An 8,434-nucleotide genomic window follows, 5' to 3' on the forward strand; every position below is an offset into this window, starting at 1 on the left:
GGTTACGAGTGCATTCATAGCGCGTTTTTATATAGGTCTATTTATGTGTTTTGTGAGCAGATGGCCTCGAGAGTTTGTCGGGATTTTGGTTGGGACTTAGGAAATATTTAGGATTCTGTACCTGGTGTTTGCCAGGGTGGCACCGCCGTAGCAATGTGATGGCCACTGGGGCGGCCAAGCTTACTTCTACCAGGTCGTCCCGGCGGTCTGAGTGGCGCTGTGGCGTTCGCGATGCCACCGTAACGGTATCGGGCTTGTTATTTTCATTAAGTGTGTATTAAAAGACTTTTGTTACACCTCGAAAAATTTTATGTCATTGCACGGTAAATAGACTAATGCAGGGTAAGATGCGTATGGTGTCCCTACAAGTAAGAAGGGGTACTTAACGATTCTAATTAAGATTACAGAGACATTCGAGGGAAGAGAAGAAAGTTTTTTGAAGAATGTAAAGTATAATTCGTGTTTTCAAAAGGGTTTGCAAAGTACCGAGCTAATGTTGATTTAATAATGTCTTGAGGAAAAGCTATAACGCTCCTTAGATTGTTAATAAAGTGTTAAATGAGTGCTAAGAAGGTTCCATAAGGATTGGAGATCAAACGAATCGACGAGATTAATTTCGTGAAAAAACGGAGTTATACGACCATTTATACGGTCCGTATAACTTTATACAATCCGTATAAGGGTCCGTACAACCTTACAAAAGAGGTAAATATCCTGATGGTGAAATACGGTCACTTATACGGACCGTACAATGTTATACGGACCGTATAAGTGTCCGTATAACATGATCGGGACAAATTTTTCCAGATTTTTCTCGTTCTATATATATATAACCCAAGCCCATATTTCGCATTTCATACATTCTCTACACCTCTCAAGAACTCTAGAATATTCGATACACCATTCTAACATAAATCCAAGGCAAATCAAAGATCAACACCATTAATTCAAGGAAATCAAGTGCAAGGAAGCTCTCTAGGGTTGCTAGAAGTCAAGAATTTCTTTGGAAGTGGAACTAGGGTTTTCTTCAAGTGAAGCATTTCCATCCAAAACCCATTCCTTCACGATGAAAGGTGAGTTTTATGTTCCTTTCGTGCTATTAAGAGTATTGAATGAATGAAAGACTTAGATTATGGAAGAAAGTAGAAAATGGGTTACAAATATGGGAATAGTGGAATTCCTGAATGATAACTTGACATGTTATGAGAATAATCTTGTTATGAATGATATTAAGAATGTTTAAGAAGCCTTATATGTGAATTTATGCGACGTTGGGTGATAACCATAGTTATGGATGACTTTGAGAGGAGATTTTGAGAATTTGATAATGACTAACATAACAAAGTTCATTGATTATGATATTGTGGGTGTGTTGTTGATGTTTGGATTTGTTATATTACATGGAGAAAGTTATAGAAACAAAGGAGATGTTGTCCAATTTTCATTAGCTTTAGCTTAAGCTTAAGTATGTTTTTGGTTATCTAATCTTAGTACGAACTCTCTTGAATGTAGAATCACAAGCTTGGAAGAAGAGCATTTAGGGTTAAGGAGACATAAAGTTATGTGAGGCTAGCCCTTTCTTTTTCTAAGGCATGACTCCTATAATATGACTTCCTTTAACTTTCCATGATTTTCTCATATTCCGGAAACTATGAGTCTAAGATTATTAAGGGCGTTTCATGAAATAAAGATAAGAGATGCGTGGTGAATATGACAATGATGATGACGAGTCTAAGTCTAGAGATTCCAAAGCCTGTGATATGATATTCTTATGAAGCTAATGATCCTTATATGATTCCTTGATATTATTCATTGTTGCTAGAGTCACCTTATATTGCTAGTTCCTCCAAGGTGGGACATGATGATTATGACTACTCCATAGTGGAATCGGGGGTTCTCGACCCTACGTCACCCCGATACAGTTGTAGTATTTAATTGATTTCTAAGGCATGCTTTATGATAAGTATAAAATGATGAGATTACACTGCACCTATTTGGACGGACATGAAACTGCGAAGGCGGGCAGCTTATGATTACACCATGTCAAGATGGCCGGACATGACACCGCTAAGGTGGGCGGCTTATTATTACACTGTGCCTAGATGGTCGGACATGACACTTCTAAGGCGGGCTGCTTATGATTACACTGTGCCTAGAGGGCCAGACATGACACCATTAGTGGGCGGCGTGCGATGATTACCCGGACGCGGGTTAATGATAATGGTATATTTGATATGTATAACATGTGTTTTCCTTTAAAAGTTAAGCAGGCATAGTATTCGCCCTAAGATACAATTGACGTACATGTTATATCTTCGCCTCATGTTTCGTTATTTCTTATTTGTGCTAGTATTATTCATGCCTTACATACTCAGTACATTTTTCATACTGACGTCCTTTCTTTTTGGACGCTGTGTTCATGCCCACAGGTAGACAGAGAGATGGTGCAGACCCGTAGGGGCTTATCAACGGATTCACAGGAGCACTCCATTGCTCCGGAGGTTCTACTTATGGCCATATTATTTTGTGTATATATTTAGGGTATGTCGGGGTCCTGTCCTGTCCTTATGTCACAGTACTCTAGTAGAGGCGCGTAGATGCGGATGCGTGGGTAGTTTTTGTCTTATGGATACATCAGTGTATATTCTTGTATATCATTTTTGCCGCCGTGAGGGCTTATGTATATTTATGTATTGCCTTGGAAATTATATGTGTCTAGGATGATTATGATTACTGGCGTAATGAGTGGTGCTCAGTAGTAAGCTTCGGCTACCAGTCATGGCCTCTAGTCGGGTTGTGACAAAAGTGGTATCAGGGAAGTTCTGTCCCAGGGTGTGTCTACGAGCCGTGTCCAGCAGAGTCTCGTTTATGGGTGTGAAGCACGCCACACTTATAAACAAGAGGCTGCGGGGCATCTAGGAAAAGTTACTGTCCTTCTTCTTATTAGATCGTGCCATAGAGCCATGTTATAAGATTTACTTTTCCCTAATTGTGCGTTATGATTTCAGCAATGTCGATAAAGAGAAAAGCCACCGCAGCCCAGAAGGGCAAGGCTACGATAGAATGACGGATGGAAAGGGAGCCACCTATGAATGTAGAAGAAGGTGAATCCCATAATGAGGCTCCATCCAATACCATTCATACTCTGCCTATCCTGGAAGAACAAAGAGGGGCTTCAGTTCTGAATCTTATGCCTCCAGTTCCTTTACCGGGTGCTTCGAGTCAACAGATGACCGGGGCCATTCAGCTATTGAACCAGTTGGTTGTCACTCAGGCTTAACGGAAAAGTGTGGGTCGCTTTGATAGAGCCACTAGTGCAAGGGCCCGCGATTTTAGGATTTTAAATCCTCCGAAATTTTTCGGGTCGAAGCCGGATGAAGACCCGCAAGGTTTTATAGATGAAATGTTGAGGACGTTGAGAACCATCCATGCCTCCGATACTGATTCTGTGAAGTTTGAATATTATAGACTCTGGGATGTAGCGGTCCTATGGTATAATAATTGGATATCTTAAAGGAAGGAAAATGCACCTCCCCCGGTTTGGCAGGAATTTGTAAATGCTTTCTTTCGTTACTATTTGCCATCCGAGGTTCGAAGGGCTCGAGCTGACAGGTTTCTGACTCTAAAGCAAGGGAATATGAGTGCTCGGGGGTATAGTCTCCGTTTCAATTCATGGGCCCGGTATGCTCCCACTATGGTAGCCGATATTGGAGATACAGTACACATATTTGTGAGTGGCTTAGGGCCATATTTGTTCAAAGATTGCTTGACAGCTTCATTGCAAGAGGGGGTGGATATTTCCCGTATTTAGGCCCATGCCCAGAACGTAGAAGAGCAGCAACATCCGCAAAGGGGTGAGCGCGATATTAGTAGAGGGAAAAGTAAGAGGGCCAGATCTGCTAGTGGTGAGTATAGAGGGAGTCAGCAACAGTATTCCAGATATTCGGGCCAGTCCGCGACTAGTGCACCTCCTCAGTTCGCATGTAGGAGATTTGATAGCCCCATCTATTCTGGTCCGGGTCAAAGTTCGAGGGTCTTAGGTTCCCAGTTTGGAGGTGATCCTAGTTAGAGGAGACCACCAGTTCCACGATGTAGCCAGTGCAGAAAATTACATTTCGGCCCGTGTCGCCAAGATTTAGATATTTGTTGATAGACTGGGCACGTGATGCGTGATTGTCCCTTGAGGCACGGAAGAGGTGGGGCTTAGCCCAAACGATCAGTAGCCGGTTCTTCTTCATCTGTGCGCTCCATATGGTGGACTTCACAGACACCGGCAGGCCGCGGTAGGGGCAAAGGGGGAGCATCCAGTTCAGGTGGCTCCCAGCCCCGTATTAATGCTTCAGCTGAATGTCAGGATCTTGAGTCCTCCCCGGATGTGGTTACAGGTATACTATCCATATTCTCTCATGACGTTTATGCATTGATTGTGTCACGAACCGACTAGGGGCCGCGACGAGTACCCGGGGCTAGCCACTAAGCACCACTCGTTCTACTACTCATCTTACTCATTTAGTGCTCTTTTATCAATTCATATTCAAATCGTAGGAAAAATCATCTTTCATTTGAGAACAAGAAAATACTCTTATATGCATAGGCCTCTTGGCTATTAAAATAATATATACATACAAAGTAATAAACCGTGAAAACATCAAACCCACACTGCGCATCTATGAGACTATACTGGAGTACTATACATAAGGACGGGACAAGACCCCGTCATGCCCAAAAATACATTTACATGAATATACACAAAAGAATCGTCATAAGCACCTCCGAACAAAGGAGTGCTTTCAATCAGCTGACAGCTACTACTGGTCGGGGTCGAGCTCTCCTCCCTGTCTACTTGTGGGCATGATCACAGCGTCCAAAGAAAACGGACATCAGTACGAACATTGTACTGCGTATGAGAGGCATAAACAATTAAATAGAACAATGACATAAAAGAAATATCAATATGGAATAGCTGTATCCGACTGTCAAGCGTAAAACAAATAATGCATGCTGGCTTACTCATAATCATCATCATGTCATGTATGCATAAATATATAAGCTGCCAGCCCATATAGGTACGGTGTGATAATGCATAAACTTCCCGTCCATATGGGATCGGTATGATAATCATAACATTAGCCTGCGTTCAGGCCTCCCGCGTCTGGGGTATCATCTCATGCCACCCACTAGTGGTGTCTGCCCATGCCATTTGGCCATGGTGTATCATATAGCTGCCCGCCTTAGCGGTGACTGCCCGGCCAAGTAGGCGCGGTGTGATATCATCATCATGAATGCTCATCATAATATACATATCATAACATACTTATCATAATACATGCAAAAAGGCTTGAGAACAACTTTACTTTATCGGGTGATGTAAGGTCGTGATCCCCCGATTTCAATATGGAGCAATTATCGGCATCCTGCCTCACCTTGAAGGAACTAACATATAAGGTGAGAGTGAGCAATAAATAACATCATGCCATTTTAGGATCATCATGTCAAATCTCTTATCTTATATTACCATTCATAGATATAGGCTTTTAGCTTTCCGGAATATAGGAACTCATTAATAGGAAGAAAAATCATGCTAGAAGATTCATGCCATTAGAAATAAGGGACTAGCCTCACATTCCTTTGATGTTTAACTAAGCTATCGCTTGCTTCTTCTCCTTTGACATCACTTTCTACCTTCAAGACGGAATTCGCACTATCGTTAATTAATTCGACTGTAAGAACGCGTTACTAACTCTAGGGAAAAATGGATAGCACTTCCTTCGTTTATACTATTTTCCCATATACTATATCAACTCTCACATGCTGACAACAACATTCACAATGTTGAAATCAACAATCGTCATTTGTATACATCGACCACAATCCACCATTTCTCTTCCATTTCTCCACCTTTATGGTTATAGCTTACTATCAGATTTCCTCGTATATAATACTTATTTCATGGTCTAAATATCATTTATAACGCATTCATAATCACAACACACAAACATTCATGATTCAACCCAACTACTATCAAACCATGACAATATTCACTCATAAATGACCCATTTCCTATGTCTTTTTACAATTCAAGTATCTTAACCTTCCAATACCTTAAACGACATGTTTTAGTCATGAAACTTACCTTAGATGATGTTTTAACAAGCCTTGAATGTAATTACTCCTTTAGCACCAAAACCCTACTTCACTTCTTTTGGGTTTTCTTGAGAAAGATGAACTGTAGTGTGATTCTTACACTTGATTTCGTGGGTTTCATGTAGTTGATCACTAATTTCCTTTGAATTCTTGTATTTGAAGAGTAGGGAGTACTCTAGAGGTTTCTAGAGAGAAATATCGTGAAGATGAAATGAATTTAATGAGTTTGGGTCTCCTTTTAATCACTTAAAATATTATCCAGAATGAACAGTAGTCGAAGTGCACAGTGGTCGTAAACCCAGTTTACGGTCCGTATTCCAGTTTACGGGCCGTATATCGTGGTCGTACTTAAGCATATCAAAACCAAAAAGGTATGCTGAGGATCATGGTGATTTACGATCGCAGTTTACGGGCCGTATACTACTTTACGGTCCGTATTTCATTTTACGACCAACTGGGCCAAAGTGAAAATCTGTAACTTTCAAGTCTTCAAAACCTATAATTAGTCATTGTGGAGAATAACCTTATCCCTTATTCCCATTTCCTTTGAAATCTTACTTAGGGTCGTCAAACGTCATTCTCTTCTGATTAAAACACCATATACCCGTATCCTTCGCTAGTCTATTCGTTGTACGTTCGCGGGGAAATTTACGAGGTGTACCACTCTCCTCTCCTTTTGGAACATTCGTCCTCGGATGTTAAACACTCGGGATTCTGAGAAAATTTCGCCAGAGTTAAACACTCGGGATTCTGGTACTACCATCCTGCCACAACAATCCATAATATCATTGCCTCACAGGGCCACAACACAAAATAAATTCTATGAAAGACTTACGAAAGCTCCCGAAAATAGGGGATATAATATTTGAGTAATGATGGAAATATGGGTGTTCAGATACTCTAATTATTACACTTCATTTATTGCATACTTGCCTCATGTTGTTGGCATTCCATCTTGAGTCTCTTCTGGGGGTTGAAATAAATGCGGGTACTTGGACTTCATTGTCACACCCTAATCTTGATAGGGCATGATGGGCACCCGACCCCATACTCAGAGCCGAGCGAACCCCATTAGTTCTTGTTATGTTCATAACCTCACTAGACTCTTAAGTTACGAAATGAAATGCATTATGAAAACTCGTCAAAACCGTTCTTTTCGTCATTCTCAAATCAAGTAAAATCTGTAATCATATGAAAATTGTATCAAAATGCATAATGGTACGTCGGCTTGTAGAGCCGCTTACAAGACTGACATCTTATATACGTGACTCCGTCCGCAAAGTCTCTGACATCAATCAAGATACCATAACATGGATACTCTAACTCGGCGACACTCCTTTATGAAATGGAGCTCGTCAATACAGCTAGAACATCTTCTAGCAATATCCTCTACTCATCTGTATACACCTGCGTGGCATGAAACGCAGCCCCCGAAGAAAGGGGGTCAGTACGGAATAAGTACTGAGCATGTAAGGCATGAAATGCAGTAAAAGGATCATAACTGAATTAAGGAGTACAGGAACAAGTACAATGTTCAGAATACCAAAACACTTGCCTTTGAAACATAAATCATGCATGTCAATATCATATATCATATACAAATATGTCGTACCCGACCCTCTAGTGAGGGACTCGGTGAATAAAGTCATCATATGCCCTCCTGGCCACCATAACATGTCATCATATCATCATATATATATATATATATATATATATATATATATATATATATATATATATACCGTACCCGACCCTCTAGTGAGGGACTCGGTGAACAATGCAGTGAAACTGTGCACGATAACATATTCGGCCCGGGACTCGGTGAAAATGTATTGAGGCATGCACGAGCAGAGTAGTGAGAAACCATATGCATATAAATCAGTTTTTAGGACTCAATAGATAAGTACACTAATCGACACTTGAAGGATCATACGCACGTTTCGAGTCAATCCGAGTTAGAATAAGAAAGTTATGGACGTTATTCATTACAGAAACCTCTATGAACATATCAAAGCGATCTGAGACCTCTTATGAAAGTTAGGGACATTAATCCTTACAGAACCTTTTTAGGAACATGAACTCTTTATGCTTTGCTCGTAATTCAATCATACAATAAGCTTGACTATATTAAGTACGCTCATGTGAAGAAGTGAATAAGAATCATAAACAAGCTCGGAATTAAAGAATAGAGTTACCCCAAGGTGTGTGTCATACCTTACTTAGCTCTAGGACATGCCAAAAGAAAGAAAGGGTAAGCCTTACGTACCTGCTCCGCCTCTTATTAGCCACA

The sequence above is a fragment of the Lycium barbarum genome, chromosome 5 (assembly GCF_019175385.1).
Source record: "Lycium barbarum isolate Lr01 chromosome 5, ASM1917538v2, whole genome shotgun sequence".
Taxonomy (NCBI): Eukaryota; Viridiplantae; Streptophyta; class Magnoliopsida; order Solanales; family Solanaceae; genus Lycium; species Lycium barbarum.